Source organism: Pelodiscus sinensis, chromosome 9 (genome assembly GCF_049634645.1).
Source record: "Pelodiscus sinensis isolate JC-2024 chromosome 9, ASM4963464v1, whole genome shotgun sequence".
In the NCBI taxonomy this organism is placed as follows: Eukaryota; Metazoa; Chordata; order Testudines; family Trionychidae; genus Pelodiscus; species Pelodiscus sinensis.
The window spans coordinates 935,189-953,756 of record NC_134719.1 but is presented as its reverse complement, the minus strand read 5'-3'; the positions used below and the strand labels follow the sequence as shown (position 1 = coordinate 953,756).

The following is an 18,568-nucleotide window of genomic DNA, read 5'->3' as shown; positions in this document are numbered from 1 at the left end:
CCCAAGCCGCCCCCGACACCCACAACCGAGCCCCGCTCGCCCAAGGCGGGCCCCGCTCGCCAGCCCGCTCCCGCTCCCACAAGCCTCCGCTCGCGCCCGCATCTGCATACGTGCTCACGCCGCTCCGCCCCTGCGCCCGGGACACGCGCCCGGGCACGTGCCCCGTCGGCCGGCTGAGTCTGGCGGGGCGGGGCGGGGTTTAGCGTGGGGCGTCTGGGGCGCGTGGCCCGGGGCCGAGGGAGTCTCCCGCGCGCCTCTGCGCGGCTCCCTGGGTGCCAGGTAGAGTCGCCCCCGGCTCCTCGCTGCGCCCCGGGATCCGGATGGGGCGGCTTCCCCTCTGCCTCGGCAGCGTCGCCCAGAGATCGGGGGGGGGGGGAGGGGGACACGGGCTCAGGTGCCGGGGGGGCATGCCCCCCCCCGCCCAGCTCTGTGCCAGCCCCGACCAAGGGGCCACACCGGGCCGGGCGTGTGTGGCCGGCTGCTGGAACCGCACCCTGGACCTGGCCAGGCTGGGCACGAGCTGCCCCCTGTCCCCTGCCCCTAGGGTCTCTGGGCTCCAGAGCCACCGGGAGCAAAGCCCTCGGGGTGGGGGCAGGGAACACCGTGTGCCAGCCCCTAGCTCGGATCCGGGGCAGGGGGACCCTCCTGAGCCCCACTCAGCCGCATCAGAGGCACCAGTGAGAGAGGCAGGGCTGTGGGCTGGGAGTGAGGGGCTCTGGCTGAGCTGGGTGATGGGGGGAGCCAAGGGCTGGGCTAGCTGGGGCTGCCCTGTGGGGTGAGGGGCGCCAGCAGTGCCAGCCATAGCAAGGCAGGCAGAGCAGCAGAGGGCGCTGCAGGCTGGGCACAGCTGGGGGGTGCACACAGGGCCCCAGATCTTGCTCTGCAGCTGGTTCAAGCCAAGGAGTCATCTCACCCTGGCCCCGGGCGTGAAGCAGGCTCCTAGGCGGGGGCGGGCTCTCAGGGCACCTGTTCACGCCAGCTGATGCTGAGCCCCTGTGGTCCTGCCTGGTCCAGCTACCTGCGTGAGGGGTCCAGGCAGCCCTGTGGGGCGGGGGGAGGGCGGGTGCTGGGCTCTCTCATTCAGCTGCTGATCACTCAGCTGCACAGGGGCCCGATCATGGGAAGATCAAGGGCCCAATCCTGCCCCGGCCCTACTGACCAGTCCCCTGCGCACACGGAGGGTGAGTGAGTCTCTGAGGCGCAATGTGCTGGAGGACGAGCACCCGAGACCCTGCCTCTGGGGCTGCCACCTCTGGGGTCCCCAAACACCAGGCCTGGGGAGGTGCTGCCGAGCCCACAGGCCTGGCCACTGGCCATGTGCCTGAGGCCCCTGCCTGCTTCCCCCAGCCGGCAGCCTGGCCAGAACGACTCTCCTGTGACCACGTGGGCGGATGGCAGCCCTGCCGCTGTGCCCGGCTCTGGTGCCTTGGGTCTCAGCGCTGCCCAGAGGCCCCCTGCTCCCGTGGCTGTTTGCCGGCCTGGTGATTGGGCGCGTAGCTCACCTCTTTGCACCCCTCTGGGCACGCCCATAGTGCAGGCACAACTGACAGCAGTGCAGGGTGACTGGCACGTGGGCCAGCCCAGTGCGGCTGAGCCAGGGGCTGGATGCCACCACTTCATGGTCACTTAGCAGCCCACACCCCACACAAAGAGCAGTCACAGCCTGCCCCTCACTGCACAGATGGCATTCAGCTGCTGGGCCCTTCTGGGGGGGTGGGAGAGGACCAGAGCAGGGCGTGGTACCTCTCCAGGTAACCCCACTACTGGGGCACTAGGAACAGGAAAAGCTGCCCCCCACTTGCATAAGCCTGGTGGGCAACCCCTACCCCGCTTGCTGAATCACCTGCACCACATGGTCATGGTCTGCCCTGCTAAGGTCCTGTCCCAGCCCCACCCTGCTGAGCCTGGGCACTTGGGGAAGGCTCAGTCCCCACCGCAGACTTAGCAGTGACCCCCACGTCCGTTTCATCCGTGGCCTTTCCCTGCTGCCTCTCAGCTCCCGAGCTCCCGGGGGGGGGGGCTGTGCCCACCCTGGCCGAGGGGCCAGCACAGAATCCAGCAGCTACCAGCCATCGGCTGCCCCAGGCTGAGCTAAAATCCCCTGGGCCGAGCCAAGGGCTGAGCTCCCGTTCCCAGCACGCCCAGAATAGATTCGGTCACGTCCCTGGCATGAGACCTAGTGAAGAGGAGCTGGAGCAGGGTCACTGTCCTCCCCCCCAGGAGAGCAGCTGAACCCCTGGGCAGGGCCCTGCTGGGTAGCCGGGCTCTAGCAGCTCCCAGGGCCTGAGCCAGCTTGTCTGCCACTGAGCCCTCATCCCCATTGGTCTCAGCACACATCTTTGCAGCCTCCTGCCTGGTCCTGGGGCCAGTGTCCCTGCTGCCCATCCTCTGCCCCTGAGCACAAGCTGAGCCAGCGAGGTCGGGGCTCAGTGTGGCCGACATGGGGGGGATGCCCAGAGCTCAATGAGCTGCACCTTGCCCCAAGGTGGGTTGGGCTGCAGGCTGACTGGGGTCCCTGGAGGGGGAGATCTATCAGTGCCTCTCCCTGAGCCTGAAGCGCTGCTGCTGCATATGCTGGGTAGTGCACAGCTGGCTGGGTAGGCTAGACAGACAAACAGGTACAGGGAGATCACGGACATGTGGCGCTGTGCCCACTGTTGTTACCAACCCGGCCGCCAGGTTTCCTTTGTACCAGGCTTGGGGGACCCATTCTCCAGCACAGCCCCTCGGTGGGCTCTGGCTGGTATCAGCCTAGCAGCCCTGGCATATATGGGGAAACTGAGGCACAGAGTGAGACTAGGACTTCCCCGGGGCTTCATGGGAGCCAGTAAATGAAACCAGACTGGCAAGTTTTCCCGAAAAGCTTTTGCACAGAGGGGCCAGTGTAGATAGTTCAGATTCGTTTTGCGCAAAAAAGCCCAGATCAGGGTTTTTTCTGACAGAAAAGCATCCGTACCAACCTAGACGCACTTTTCTCAAAAAGCTTTTAACAAAAAACTATTCCATTTCTGGAAAATCATGCTAGTCTAGACATAGTTAAGTTATATCTAACCGATAACACGTAAAGTGCGCAGAAATCAAGCACAACCACCGTTATAAACAAACAAAACAAGAAAACAGCTAGCACAGCATTTTTTTCTCTATTTTTCACAGATAGTGCCAGGGGAAAGCGCGAACGCAGTCCCCCACTACCACAAATTATGCAGTCGAGTTTCCCGCATTTGGGGAAATCGCAGGGGTCAGCACACCCGCAGTGCAATGGATGAGCCTCACCCTGGGAAAACCACCTTCGTGATCATGGTATCTCCCCTGCCAGGTAAGTATGAGTTCCACCCGCACAACCACCGCCTGCCCCCCACCGCCCAAACCCTCTCACATCACGGGGGACGCCGCCTCGCGCACCCGCACCGCCGCGCCCCAAACGCTCCCCTACCGCCCGCACCCGCCCCCAAGCCGCCCCCGACACCCACAACTGAGCCCCGCTCGCCCAAGGCGGGCCCCGCTCGCCAGCCCGCTCCCGCTCCCACAAGCCTCCGCTCGCGCCCGCATCTGCATACGTGCTCACGCCGCTCCGCCCCTCCGCCCGGGACACGCCCCCGCCCGCTCTCTCGCTCTCTCGCTCTCTCTCTCCCCTCTCCGGCCTGAGCCCCGCTTCGGCGGCGAGGAGCCCGGCGGCGCTGCTGCACCCCGACTCCCGACCCCGCCGGCGCTCTCCCCGGCTGCGGCCCGCACACCCGGCAGGGGCTGGCTCGGGCGGGGGCCGCCACTCGGGAGGCACCGGCTCCGTGCGGCTTCCGCTCTCGACCCCCCCCCCATCCCCCGACACCCCGGCCCAGCCGGGCCCGTCGCCCTCCGGAGCCGGGCGCATCCGGAGCACACGGGGGGGCAAGAAGGAAGCGGGGGTGGGGTGGGGTGGGGGGTGGGGTGGAGAAACCAGGAGCCCTCCGGGGAGGCACAGGAATCTTCCCCCCTCCCACTAGGAGAAGCATCCGCCCTTTCCGCTCCCCCTCCCGCACACGCGCACACGCCCCACACCTCCGGCCCTCCTGGCTAACCCCGGGCACGTCACCCCAGCTCTTCCGGGCCTCCCTTCGGCACAATGAGGCTGATAACACCACTCCCCCTAAAAAAAGGCATCCATGCCCCATTCTAATGATTGGCGCACAATTGGGGAAAAAAACTCAGGTCAAATTTCGACGCTAAAAATTCTATAAAATACTCTTTTATCAACTTATTAAAAACTGGGGCTTATGGAAACTTACGCATATACCGAGAAAGCTCTCAATCTGTTTTTTAACCGCTTTGGGTAGCTTCACCGAAATGAAGCCTCAAAAAATTGAGTAAAAACTCGTAAATGTTCCTCTCCACGGAAATCTTTAGTAAAAGGCGAAAGATTTATACGATTTGAAGAGAAACCGGAGTATACAATTTTTTCCGCAGAGGCGCTACCAGGCAAACAGCGTCTGCTTCTCACATCATGGTGGCTGCACGGGACCACCCGCAATTCCCCACCTCTTCTGCAGCCTGTTGCACGGCCGCGCTGATAGCCCGAGTTTTAGCGTCGCAAACCGGGATCGGGAGCAAAGCCAGCTCTCGGGCCAGGGAGTCTAGTCACGGTGCGCAATGCAGCGTGGGTATGCAAATGAGCACCCCTGGTTACGCCAGAGCGCGCGGAGGAGCCCGGGTCTCCGAGCTGCGGCTGCATAGAACGCGGCTCCGGCCCAGCTGGGCTGGGCAGCTGCAGCAGGTGCCGCCGCTGCTCCGGGCGCAGCACGCGCCCTGGCTCCCCGGGTCCTCTGGGGACTCCCTATCGCGCGGTGCGCGGGTCTCTGCCGCCCGCCCGCGGGGCCGGTGGAAAGCCCGCTCGCTGAGCTGTCGGCCGGAAGCTGCAGAGACTGGCAGCCTGCCCCGGGGCAGCAGAGAGCTGGCGGTTTGGCCTCAGCCTGCACCAGCGCCCAGCTCGCTAACCCGCTCGCGAAGAGCCGCGTCCTCTCCAGTGTAGTGGCGAGGCCAGAAGGTGACGCACTCGGTGGGCTACGACTTCAGATGGGTGGGCAGTGCTGAGGGGAGGTGGTGTGGGAGGAGAACGGAAGAGATTCCTCCCACCAGCTCGTCTAAGAGAGAGTGGAATGGAGTGGGAGGGGGTCCCTGGAGTTGGGCCCAGGCACTTGCTGTGTTGCCCGACTGGAGCTCCTGCAAGGAAGCGGGGTGGGACCAGGGGGGCTAAGCTCACTGCACCCCCCCCCCCCACTCTCCAGCAAGCATACTGGCAGGAAGAGTAGAAATAGAACAATAGAACTAGAAGGGACCTCCAGAGGTCATCAAGTTCTGTCCCCTGCCCTTGCCAGGGCCAAGCACCATCTAGACCAGTGTTTCTCAACTTTTTTTTATAAAGTACCCCTTTAAAAAATTATGAATACCCCCTTTGAAAAAAAATTCTAAGTACCCCCAGTACCTACTGTTTGCAGACAAAAATTTTTCTACCATTGCATCCCATTTGTTTAACAACTTGATCATAGCCGGGAGGGCAATGACATTTTGGGGTGTAAAAAGTACAAAAATAATAAAGCGCTGTAAAACTTAAAACAAAAATTCAGTTTTCTCCAAATTTCAGTTGTGTTGACATAGCCCTCCCCCCCAGACTTCTCTTGAGTACAGTTTAAACGGGAGAGGGGAGTGGATGTTGTACTGGCCAATGTTAGAGACAAGACACTGGATTAGATGCACCCTTGGTTTGAGCCACTATGAACTTTCTTGCAGGAAAACATGGGAGTGAAAACATTGCTTGCTTAAGAGTGTGAAGTCCTCTAGAATAATCAGATACAATTATATGAGTACCCCCTTTTAGTAGTTTTATATACCCCAAAACATGCATATTGAGCTAAATTATATTCATAGAAATTGGCTATTGTAATTCCCTTCTTTGCAAAGAAATCGGTTTTAAAATGCAGAGAGGAACATTATTTTCTACATCATGTACACACAATTCTAACAAAACACTGACCCCTAAACTATACCAAGCTGAATTTTGAGAATGACACTTTCATCTCACTTCTGCATGCTTCTAAAAAGCTTTTTATCTTCAAGGAACCTGAAACACTATGGCTGTGTCTAGACTGGCAAGTTTTTCCGGAAAATCATCTGCTTTTGCGGAAAAACTTGCCAGCTGTCTACACTGGCTGCTTGAATTTCCGCAAAAGCACTGATGATCTCATGTAAGATTGTCAGTGCTTTTGTGGAAATATTATGCTGCTCCCGTTCGGGCAAAAGTCTTTTTCCGAAAAACTTTTGCGCAAAAGGGCCAGTGTAGACAACTCAGATTTGTTTTCCGCAAAAAAGCCCTGATTGCGAAAATGGTGATTGGGGCTTTTTTGTGGAAAAGCGCATCTAGATTGGCCACGGATGCTTTTCCGCAAAAAGTGCTTTTGCAGAAAAGCATCCTGCCAATCTAGACGCGCTTTTCCGAAAATGCTTTTAACAGAAAACTTTTCATGCCAGTGTAGATGTAGCCCATATCAAATACTTGAAGTAAAACAAAGGTTTTGTTGTTTATTTTTCTTTCATACCACTGGAAAACTTCATAGAAGTTAAGCCTCAAAAAAATGAGTAGAAATTAACGTGTCTGTCACTTGAAACATTTTTAGAAAATGCAAAATAAGTTGTTGCATTAGAGCAGGGGTGGGCAATAATTTTTGGCAGGGGGCCACTCCAAGATTTTGGAAAGTGGACAGGGGCCACACTTTTCTGTAGAGGAGATGTGGGGGGTCTAGGATTGAGGTTGAGCGCTGAAGGGTGCACAGGATAAGGGACTGGGGTGCAGTTTGGGCAAAGGAGAGGGTTGTGACCAAAGCTAGGGGATTGGGGTGGAGGGTCAGGGAGGGGGTATGGGTGCAGGAGAGGATTCTGGCCTGGAGGAGGGGCACTGGGAGAGAGTGCAAAGTCTGGGAGGTAGCTGTGATTTAGGAAAAGCGGGTACAGATTGAAGAAGGTTTGGGTGGTGACTTGGGGCAGGGGAGTGGGGTTGCAGGGTCAGGGAAGGTGTTTGAGTGCAGGAGAGAAAGCTGGCCTGGGGGAGGGGTGTAGGAGCCGGTACAGAGTCTGGGAAGGAGTTGTATGGGGGGGGAGAGAGGAATGCAGAGGGTTTGGATAGTGTCCTGGGGGAGGGAGTTGGGGTGTGGGAGGGGCTGGGGTGTCAGAGGCAGGCTCGGGCTTGAGAGATACTAAGCCACCAGACCTGCAGCACCACCACCAAGAAGATGGGTTGTCTTTGACTAGCTTTCTCACCAATAGGAGCTGAGAAGTGGTGCGGGGGCGGGGAGATGGTAGAAAACTTCCCCCTGCGAGAAGGAAAAAAAAAAGCCACGGGGAATGAGCTGTAAGATGACAGCCCAGAGAATCTGGTGTGTGGGAACTGCTAGAAAAGTGAGCTGTGAAGGAACAGCCTAGTGGATCTGGTGTGTGTGGGGGGGTGGAGGCGAAATGGGGTGACACAGCCCCGTCGATCGAGCAAAAGGTGCAGTTTTTTTTCTGCACCAGAACATTAATGATAAAGCTGCTAAAGCAAAACAGCAGAAACAATAAGAAAACAAAAGTAAAAAACGAGATTGATTCTATTTTTCACCAGAAAATTCAGTCTCCGTAGAGACTGTCAAAAATTGCCAATGCCGACTATATTTCAAGTCGTCATGGCGGGGTATTGGGAAAAGTTTTCAATTAGCAATAATCGCGCCTCGGATTAACCTCATTGGCTACGATACTGCCACTGCGCAAAGCTAACGAAAAACCCGGCGGCGCCATAATGCCTTGCCGGGCCAGAGACTATCAGTTTAGGGGGACGCCCGGCAGACCGTGGCGGGAAGCCGGGACCGAAGTGCCCAGAGCAGCGCTGCCCTCTGCACCCCGACGGGCAAGCCAAATCCAGCGGGTTTAAGGGGTTCCGCGCGTTTGGGCTGCTCAAAACCCTCAGCTCGCCGCAGAGGCTTCTGGGAACTCTATGCAAATATAAAATGACGTCACACTTCCGGAATGTGCCTGGGAGGGGGGTGGGGCGGGTAAATGGCGGCGGCCGGAGCAGCGATCAGACACTTCCGGGCTTGCAGCCAGCTGGAGCGCGGCCTCGCTTCCGGGCTGCCAGGGCGCAAGCGGCTGGGGGGGGGGGCTGTTACCCGGGCCGGGCACACGTGGCTGGGTGAGGGAGGGGCTGTTACCCGAGCTGGGGGGGCTATCAGCTGGGGACACGTGACTGGGGGGGCGAGCTGGGGATACGCCATGGGGGAAGAAAGGGGCTGTTACCTGGATTGGGGACACATGGCTGGGGGGGGGCCGTTACTGGCTGGGGACATGTGACTGGGGGGGCTGTTATTGACTGGGGACATGTGAATGGGGGGGGCAGCTGGAGCTAGGTGATGGGAGGGGGGGCTGTTAGTGCTGGGTATCACTGAGCGTCTCAGGCTGAAATGCTTGGCGATGATAACACAGTGGGCCTGCTGCCTGATTTCTGCCAAATTCTTACACTATTTCGACATGGACGGAAATCAGCATTCATTGATGTGCGTTTAAAAAGGTCACCTCTGTGGCAGCAATGCATTGTACTCGAGCTGACACGGAATACGAGAGCTTAAAATTGCAGGCAACTGGGCCACTCGGAAGAAGCCAGGAGCTTTACAGCATATGCCGATTGGCTTCTGCAGTTGGGTGAAGGGAAAATATCCCATTTAAAAGGCATGCCATATACAGGCATCCTTGCTATCCCCATGGATTGCCATGCCAACTCAGAACAGGAAATTATTCAGCATGCATATGGGGATGTGGGCAAGCTATCATGGAGATGGTGAATACTTCCAAAGGAGAGGCACATTGACAGCAACAAATGCAGCAGTGGGCTATCTTAATATAGTAAAAACTTAAAAAATAACAAATAGACCAGTAGCCCCTTAAAGACTAGCAAAACATGTAGATGGTATAATGAGCTTTTGTGGGTGTAACCCACTTCTTCAGATGACTGGAGTGTTAGAAGTCCAGATCCAAGAATAAATAAGGTAAGGGTCAGGAAGAAAAAAAGAGAAAAAAAGGAGAGGGAAAGAAGAAAAAAAGAGTGAGTAGATGGTTCAAATAGTTACAAGGGACTGATAAGAACAATTAGCATCTCCATTGTTGGGTTGGTTGGTTAAGTCAGTAGGATGTGGAATGTAGTGTGCAAGCCAGCTGATGTCCCTGTTCATACTATTTGCATAAGAATTAAGCTTGTAAATGAAGTTAAGTTCCAAGGCTTCCCTGTGTATTTGACCTGTGGAATTGGCCTGCAACAATAGGGCTGTGTCTAGACTGGCAAGATTTTGCGCGAAAGCAATTGCTTTTGCGCAAAAACTTGCCAGCTGTCTACAGTGGCCGCTTGAATTTGCGCAAGAACACTGACTTTGTAATGTACAAAATCAGTGCTTCTTGCGCAAGTACTTTCACGCTCCCACTTGGGAAAAAGCCCTCTTGTGCAAGAATACTTGCGCAAGAGGGCCAGTGTAGACAGGGAAGGACTGTTTTGTGCAAAAAAGCCCCGATGGCGAAAATGGCCACTGGAACTTTCTTGCGCAAAATCGCGTCTAGACTGGCCACGGATACTTTTGTGCAAAAGCTCTTTTTGCATAAAAGCATCCGTGCCAATCTAGACGTGCTTTTGCGGAAATTCTTTTAACGGAAAAACGTTTCCGTTAAAAGTATTTCCGCAAAATCATGCCAGTCTAGACACAGCTGAGGTGACTTGGAGATCCATTAATAAGTGTCCAGGCAGATTAAAGTGTTCTCCAACCGGTTTTTGTGTATTGCCTTTTCGGATATCTGATTTGTGTCCGTTAATTCTTTCCCATAGAGAGTGTCCAGTTTGGCCAATATACATGGCAGTGGGGCAATGTTGAATGGCATAGATCACATTAGTGGATGTGCAGTTAAATGAGCCTCTGATTTGGTGGCTGATGTGGTTGGTCCAGTGATGAGATTGCTAGTGTAGATGTGTGGGCAGAGTTGACACCAGGGCTGATTGCAGGGGTGGGTTCCTGGATGATAATGATGGAGATATGTTGTGTGGTTACTGGAGAGAATTTGCTTGAGGTTTGGGGTTGTCTGCAGGCCTGGCCTTTCCTCCAAGGCCTCTGAGAATGAGGAGTCATTTTCCTGGATAGGTTGTGGATTGTTGATAATGCATTGGAGGGGTTTAAGATGTGGGCTGTAGGTGATGACAAGTGGAATTCTGTTGTTTTCTCTTTTGGGCCTGTCTTGAAGTAGTTCATGTCTGGGAACTCTTCTGGCTCTGTCGATCTGTTTTTTTCACTTCTCCGGGTGGATATTTCAGTTTTAGGAATGCTTTATATAGAACCTGTAGGTGTTCGTCTCTGTCTGTGGGATTGGAGCAAATCCATCCATTGGCATCTTAGGGCTGGGCTGTGTACATGATGCTGTGTCTACATTGGCACCCTTTTCCGGAAAAGGGATGCTAATGAGACCAGTTGGAAATGCAAATGCCGCGGGGGATTTAAATATCCCCCGCAGCATTTGCATGAACATGGCTGCTGCTTTTTTCTGGCTCGGGGCTTTGCCGGAGAAAAGCGCCAGTCTAGATGGGATCTTTCAGAAAATAAAGCCTTTTCCGGAAGATCCCTTATTCCTGATTTTAAGAGGAATAAGGGATCTTCCAGAAAAGGCTTTATTTTCTGAAAGATCCCGTCTAGACTGGCGCTTTTCTTCGGCAAAGTCCCGAGCCGGAAAAAAGCGGCAGCCATGTTCATGCAAATGCCGTGGGGGATATTTAAATCCCCTGCTTTGTTTGCAATTCCAACTGGTCTCATTAGCATCCCTTTTCCGGAAAAGGGTGCCAATGTAGACACAGCCACTGACTGTTACACTTACCTTCATGCCTCTAGCTTCAATCCCAGACACATTTCTCAATCTACTGTATAGAGCCAAGCTCTAAGATACAACCAGATTTGCTCCAAACCCACAGACAGAGACAAACACCTTCAGGATCTATATAGAGCATTCATAAAACTGAAATACCCACTTGGAGAAGTGAAAAAAAGATCAACAGAGCCAAAACAGCATCCAGGCATGAACTAATTCAAGATAGGCCAAAAAGAGAAAACAACAGAATTCCAGCCTTTGCAATGACCATCAACAAAAGACGAAGCCTCCAGACGTCTGGTATATGTCTACCGGTGCTGTTGTTCACACATGGACAAATGTATGTTGCGATGAGCTGAATTGGAGACCCACAAAATCTTAGGGTGTGCTCTAATCAATGCCCCTTGTATTCCCAGAGCATCTGGGCAATGGATTATCTCCAATGAAGTGGTTGTTAGAAATTTTTATAGACAGGTGATTTAGAAGTTATTTATTTGGTGTATGCAACATTCATGAGCCAATTTGTCCCTAAAAGTATCTAGAAAGAAAGAAAGAAAGAAAGAAAGAAAGAAAGAAAGAAAGAGATACCATAACTATATAGTTCTTGGCATTCATTGAAATGCTACCCTGCTGTGCAAGCAATGCCTAGCATAGAATCTGAACACAACTCTTGCAACCAAAGTTGCATCTCCAAACCAGGCCGATCTGAGTATAAGTCTATAGTCACAACAGGATGGCTACGTCTACACTGGCCACAATTTCCAGAAAAGGGATGCAAATCAGGTAAGTCAGGATAGGGAAATCAAAGTAGGAATAAGAGATCCTCCAGAAAAGGGCTTTATTCCGGAGGATCGCGCCAGTCTAGATGCTTTTTTTCTGGCTTTTCCCCAAGCCGGAAAAAAAGCGGCGGACATGTTTATTTAAATCCACGGGGGATATTTAAATCCCCCGCGGATTTCCCTATCCTGACTTACCTGATTTGCATCCCTTTTCCGGAAATTGTGGCCAGTGTAGACGTAGCCGATGGCTGCGTCTAGACTGGAATGATTTTGCGCAAAAGCGGCCGCGTCAGTCCAAAGGCCCATCTAGCCCAACGTCCTGTCTGCTGACAGTGGCCAATGCCAGATGTCCCAGAGGGAGGGAACACAACAGGTAATCCCCATGTGATCCCTCCCCTGTCACCCACCTCCAGACAGATAGATAAGAACATAAGAATGGCCAGACTGTGTCAGACCAATGGCCCATCCAGCCTAGTATCCTGTCTGCCAACAGTGGCCAACACAGGTGCCCCAGTAGGAAGGAACACAACAGGGAATCCTCCTGTGATCCCTCTCCTGTTACCTATTTCCATACAAACAGATCCCCGTCTAGACTGGTGCTTTTTTCCAGCACAGCTCCGAGCCAGAAAAAGGCAGCAGCCATTTTTATGCAAATGAAGGGGGGATTTAAATACCCCCCCCCTTCATTTGCAATTGCAATGTGTCTAATTTGCATCCCTTTTACAGAAAAGGGATGCAGTCTAGACACAGCCCCTTAGCGAAAAAAATTAAACTCTCTCTTAACAAGTTGCAAGAAATCACAGCTCTATATTAACACAAATAACAAAAGCAGCGAGGAGTCCTGTGGCACCCTATAGACTAAACTGAAGCATTGGAGCATAAGCTTTTATGGGTAAAGACCCACTTCTCAGATACATCTACATGCATCTGACTAAGTAGGCATGCCCAGGAAAGCTTATAGTCCCACACTTCAGCTAACCTATAAGATCCCACAAAACTTTTCCCCACACATGCAAATTTTAAACTAACACGGGTTACTGCTTTGATACACATGATGAAAACACTAGTTTTCAAAGTGCCACATTGTCCTGCTTTTTATTATTCTGTATTTTAACAGTAATATGGAGCTTCACCGAAGCGAAGCCTCAAAAAATTGGGTACAAACTCGTAAATGTTCCTCTCCACGGAAATCTTTAGTAAAAGGCGAAAGATTTATACGATATGAAGAGAAACCAGAGTATACATGAAAGTCTGCGAAGGCGATGGCAGGCAAAGAGCGTGTTATTTTTACATCACGGTGGCTACACCGGACCGACCGCAAATCCTCCCTCTTCTGTAGCTTGTTACATTGTCGCATTAAGAGCCCGAATTTTACGTGGAAACCTGGGGCTACAGGAGCAAACTCAGCCCCTGGACCAGTGTCGTGGCTCACGGTGCGCAATGCATCCTGGGTATGCAAATTAGCCTCCCTGGGCTCGCCCGAGAGCGCGGAGGAGCTAGGGTGCCCGAGCTGCGGCTGCAGCCCCTAAACTGCGGTTCAGGCGATGCGGGGGTGCAGGAGTCAGCGTTCAGGTGTATGAGGGGCTTGGGTGGGAGGGGGGCAGGAGGCAGGGCAGGGGGCTGAGGACGGGGGAGTATAGGAGTCAGGGTTGGGGCATATGAGAGCTCAGAGCAGGGGGTTAGGGTGGGAGGGGCAGGAGGCAGGGCAGGGGCTGAGGATGAGGGTATAGGAGTAAGAGTTGGGGCGCATGAGAGCTCAGGGCTGGGGGCTGAGGGAGCATTATCTTTGCCTTACATGCTTCTTTATGACACCTGCAGATCAGCATAAATTATACTGCAATATGGGCTGCTTATTCTGAACCAATGAAAGGGTTCACATAGCCACCAGTGCCTGAATGTCTCTATGCATTTTGCAAGATTGCTGCAGCCCCATTTGGCTATATACCTCTATGGGTGCGTCTAGACTGGCAAGATTTTGTGCAAAATCAGCCGCTTTTGCACAAAAACTTGCCAGCTGTCTACACTGGCCACTTGAATTTGCGCAAGAGCACTGACTTTGTAATGTACAAAATCAGTGCTTCTTGCGCAAATACTTTCACACTCCCGCTTGGGAAAAAGCCCTCTTGCGCAAGAATACTTGCACAAGAGAGCCAGTGTAGACAGAGAACTGTTTTGAGCAAAAAAGCCCTGATGGCTAAAATGGCGAGCGGGGCTTTCTTTCACAATATTGCATCTTGACTGGCCACGGATGCTTTTGCGCAAAAGCACTTTTTGCGCAAAAGCATCCGTGCCAATCTAGATGCTCTTTAGCGGAAATACTTTTAACGGAAAAACTTTTCAGTTAAAAGTATTTCCGCAAAATCATGCCAGTCTAGATGCAGCATAAGATTGCAATTTAGCTAAAAGCTGAAGCTATTAATGAAACTCGGCGCCAAAGTGCTTTGCTACTGCTTTTTCTCTGTGGCTACGTCTACACTGGCATGATTTTCCAGAAATGCTTTTAACAGAAAAGTTTTCCGTTAAAAGCTTTTTCGGAAAAGCCTGTCTAGATTGGCACGGACGCTTTTCCGCAAAAGCACTTTTTGCGGAAACACATCCATGCCAATCTAGACACGCTTTTGTGCAAAAAAGCCCCGATCGCCATTTTAGCCATCGGGGCTTTTTTGCGCAAAACAGTACTGTACTGTCTACACTGGCCCTCTTGCGTAAATGATTTGCGTAAGAGGGCTTTTGCCCAAATGGAAGCAGCACAGTATTTCCGCAAGAACACTGACAATCTTACATGAGATCGTCTGTGTTCTTGCGGAAATTCAAGCGGCCAGTGTAGACAGCTGGCAAGTTTTTCCGCAAAAGCAGATGATTTTGCGGGAAAACTTGCCAGTTTAGACACAGCGGCTGTGTCTACACTGCACCCCTTTTCCGGAGAAGGGATGCAGATGAGACAAGTCGGAATTGCAAATGAAGCGGGGGATTTAAATATCTCCCGCTTCATTTGTATAAACATGGCTGCTGCTTTTTTCCGGCTCGGGGTTTTGTCGGAGAAAAGCGCCAGTCTAGATGGGGATCTTTCGGAAAATAAAGCCTTTTCTGAAAGGTCCCTTATTCCTGATTTTAAGAATACAAGAAACTGCATTGTAACGTACCAAAGGCACAATAAAAAGCTTAACAAATTATAACTAAGAAAGTCAAGGAAGGGAAGAAGGGAAAAGCAGAGGCGTATGTCTGGTCAGCTAGACACCAGTGAAGAGGCAGGAGTGTAAATACATCTCATTAATCTCTGTATTAATCATTTTCTCATTGAAATTTTTATTTTAACTTTTTAGTCCTTTTAGCATTGTAATAAGTCTTTAGCTTCATTGTATTAATTCCTTTTATGTAGGCACTAGCTACATCTAGACTGGCATGATTTTTTCCGGAAAAATTTTCCGTTAAAAGCATTTCCGGAAAATCATGCCAGTCTAGACGTAGCCCCTGAATGGGAGCATCATAGGATTTGCGCAAGAACACTGACAATTTTATATTACATCATCAGTGTTCTTGCGCAAATTCAAGCGGCCAGTCTAGACACAGCCCATATGTCCAGTCTTCTTTCAATGAGCCCACTTCATTGAAGAGCCAGATCTTCTTTGTTCTTGGATCTGGCTTCCATCCCCTCTCCAACCTTTGCAAGTGCCCAGAGGTGCTTGTCTTTCATGCCTTATCCATTCACACCTCATTCACTCAACAGGACAATCAATTAAACAAAAGTTGATACAATATCTACAAGATACAAGGTTTCTATGTAAAAAGACTTAGTACAAAATTTCTATGTTCTATTTGAAAGTATACAAAGTGGCTGCATCTAGATTGGCAAGTTTTTCCGCAAAAGCACATGCTTTTGCAGAAAAACTTGCCAGCTGTCTACACTGGCTGCTTGAATTTCCGCAAGAACACTGACGATCTCATGTAAGATTGTCAGTGTTCTTGTGGAAATACTATGCTGCTCCCGTTCGGGTAAAAGCCCTCTTGCGCACATGCTTTTGCACAAGACGGCCAGTGTAGAACAAAGCGGTATTGTTTTGCGCAAAAAAAACCCAATGGCGAAAATGGCGATCAGGGCTTTCTTGCACAAAACCGCGTCTAGATTGGTACGGATGCTTTGCCGCAAAAAGTGCTTTTGCGGAAAAGCATCCATGCCAATCTAGATGCTCTTTTCCGCAAATGCTTTTAACGGAAAAACCCCTCCCCCACCTAACTCACCTGGCCAGTGCAGTTAGGGGGAGCAACTATTGGTTTACAACAATAAGGTGGGGTATGCATGTGTGTGATATATATCATATACATATGAAAAGTGTTGATTGTTGAATGTGTGTATTACCAACAAATGTGGCATTTTGCCTTTTCCCCCTGAAAAGATCCCATGCAGCACTTTTAAATACAACGAGGGGGGGGGGGTTTGCGGGAAGTCATGTCCAACTGGTCACAACATTGTGAGCTCCCCTCCATGTTTTCAAGCTGGCTCCTGGTAGAGCTTTCTAGAGCAGCTTCATTCTGGCTTTCTGCATGGGTTCTTCTGTAATTTCTGAAGCAGCCATGTTCTACAGTTCTTGGCTGCCCGGAAAACAGACTCCATGTCATATGTAGCCTCAAGATTGCATTCTGTGGGGTTTTGGATGTTTGCTGTGTTGACTGGGCTGCTTGGCGGAAAATAATTCATGGGCATAGTGGCATTTTTTGGTCAAAATGCATTCCAATTCATCATCACGTGAGGTGGAAGCATTATCAGATAGATCCTATTCTTGTTGCTTGTCTCTAGATTCCTCTGCTGGGATTCCTTTGCTTCGACTCAGTGCTGGGACCAATGCCAGAAGGGTCCACTCACCTTCCTTCCTCTGACAGAGTCATAGATGTGCTTGTCCTGGCGACTCAGCTCCAGATGGATTGGACATGCCACTAACTCTCCGAAAGGATTTTGTGGAGTCTCTGGCTCTTCTTTTTTTAAAGTTAAAAATTGCTGGGGAGGGGGAAGGGTTTCTCTTTTGGATTTTTAGAGTAATGACCTTTTTCATTTTGGTGAGGAGAAATCATTGGGTAGAAGAAGTGGTCAGTATTGCAAGTCCAAGGGGTGAGGTAATATCTTTCGTTGAACATACTTCTGTTGGTGAGAGAAGCTGACAGTTCTGTGTCAGCTCAAAAGCTTGTCTGTTTCACCAGCAGAAATTTGTACAGCCCCAACACACAGATGTGGTTCAGCGCCATACAGGGGCCACAGCTGCATGGCCATCCTACGGGTGAGCTGCCCCCTGTCCAGGCAGAACCCAAACAGAATCCATCCCGCAGCAGCTGGCACCTGCCCTAGGGACGGAGGCTACTTTACAGCTTTCATGGGAAATACACTGAGGCGTTTGTAACGTGCTCCCTGCTCAAGGAGAGAAAAGGAGTCCAGGCTGGAGGGAGGGAGTGGGGTATCCAGTGCTGAGTCTGGGGGGGGGGGAGTTCTCTGGAGTGGGAATAACTGTCTACCCCCTTTTCCATTTTCCTGATTATTTGGGTCTGACTCCTACAGACAGGCGGGGCTGGGATAGGGTGTCCTCTCCTGTCATCCTAGAACATAAGAATGGCCGAACTGGGTCAGACCAAAGGTCCATCCAGCCCAGTATCCTGTCTGCCGACAGTGGCCAATACCAGATGCTCCAGAGGGAGGGATCACGACAGGTAATCCTCACGTGATCCCTCCCTTGTCACCCACCTCCAGAGAAACAGAGGCTAGGGACTCCATTCCTACCCTTCCTGGCTAATAGTCATTGATGGACCTAACCTCCATGAATCTATCTAGATCTTTTGTGAACCCTGTTAAATTTCTAGCATTCACCACATCCTCTGGCAAGGAGTTCCACAGGTTGACTGTGCATAGGGTTGCCAGGTGTCCAGTACTGAACTGGATAGCCCGGTATTTGCACCTTCAATCCGGTAAAAAAATTCAGAAAATACTGGACACCTAAAATGTCCGTTTTTTTATGTTTTTCCCAAGCTCCAGTTCAGGTGCCCGATGGAAGGCTGCGTGGGACATGCTGGGGTGGAGGCAGGGGGAACAGTGAATTAAAGGAGCCATGACTGCATTTCGGCCCTGGTCCTTTATTATTTCTCAACAGAATTTTTTTTCTCAACAGAGTTTTTTTGGGGGTTTGGTATTTTTTGTGAAACCATCTGGCAAACCTAACTGTGCACTGAGTGAAGAAAAACTTCCTTTTGTTTGTTTTAAACAAATTAATTTCATTTGGTGACCCCTAGTTGATATTTTGTGGGAATAAGTAAATAATTTTTCCTTATTCACTTTTTCCATCCCAGTCATGATTGTATAGACCTCTATCATATCCCCACCTTAGTCTCCTCTTTTCTAAGCTGAAAAGTCCAAGTCTTTTTAATCTCTTCATATGGGACCTGTCCCAAACCCCTAATCATTTTTGTTGCCCTTTTCTGAACCTTTTCCAGTGCCAATATATCTTTTTTGAGATGAGGTGACCACATCTGTACACAGTATTCGAGATGTGGGCATACCATCGTTTTATATTGAGGCAATAAGTTCTCTATCCCTTTTTAATGATTCCTAACATTCTATTTGCTTTTTTGACTGCCGCTGCACACTGAGTGGATGTTTTCAGAGAACTATCCACAATGACTCCAAGATCTTTCTCTTGAGTAGTTGTGGCCAAATTAGTCCCCATCTTAGGCTACGTCTACACTGGCATGAATTTCTGAAAATGCTTTTAACAGAAAAGTTTTCCGTTAAAAGCATTTTTGGAAAAGTGCGTCTAGATTGGCAGGATGCTTTTCCGCAAAAGCACTTTTTGCGGAAAAGCGTCCGTGGCCAATTCAGACGCGGTTTTCCACAAAACAGCCCCGATCACCTTTTTCACGATCGG

At 51.3% G+C, this 18,568-nt stretch overlaps 1 long non-coding RNA gene and 4 other non-coding genes across 5 annotated transcripts; 1 reads left to right on the top strand and 4 right to left on the bottom strand.

Annotated features, from left to right (window-relative positions):
- Nucleotides 1-206: 206 nt before the first annotated feature.
- LOC142830524 (uncharacterized) lies at nt 207-18,391 on the top strand. Its single transcript, XR_012905824.1, has 3 exons — nt 207-279; nt 3,154-5,017; nt 16,462-18,391. It is a non-coding gene; the product is annotated as an uncharacterized LOC142830524 (long non-coding RNA).
- On the bottom strand, nt 3,161-3,324 carry LOC142830694 (U1 spliceosomal RNA). The gene has a single exon (XR_012906136.1). It is a non-coding gene; the product is annotated as a U1 spliceosomal RNA (small nuclear RNA).
- Nucleotides 4,309-4,424, bottom strand: LOC112544387 (U5 spliceosomal RNA). Its single transcript, XR_003087730.2, has one exon. It is a non-coding gene; the product is annotated as a U5 spliceosomal RNA (small nuclear RNA).
- Nucleotides 7,634-7,774, bottom strand: LOC112544397 (U4 spliceosomal RNA). Its single transcript, XR_003087740.1, has one exon. It is a non-coding gene; the product is annotated as a U4 spliceosomal RNA (small nuclear RNA).
- On the bottom strand, nt 12,792-12,907 carry LOC112544389 (U5 spliceosomal RNA). Its single transcript, XR_003087732.1, has one exon. It is a non-coding gene; the product is annotated as a U5 spliceosomal RNA (small nuclear RNA).
- Nucleotides 18,392-18,568: the final 177 nt, after the last annotated feature.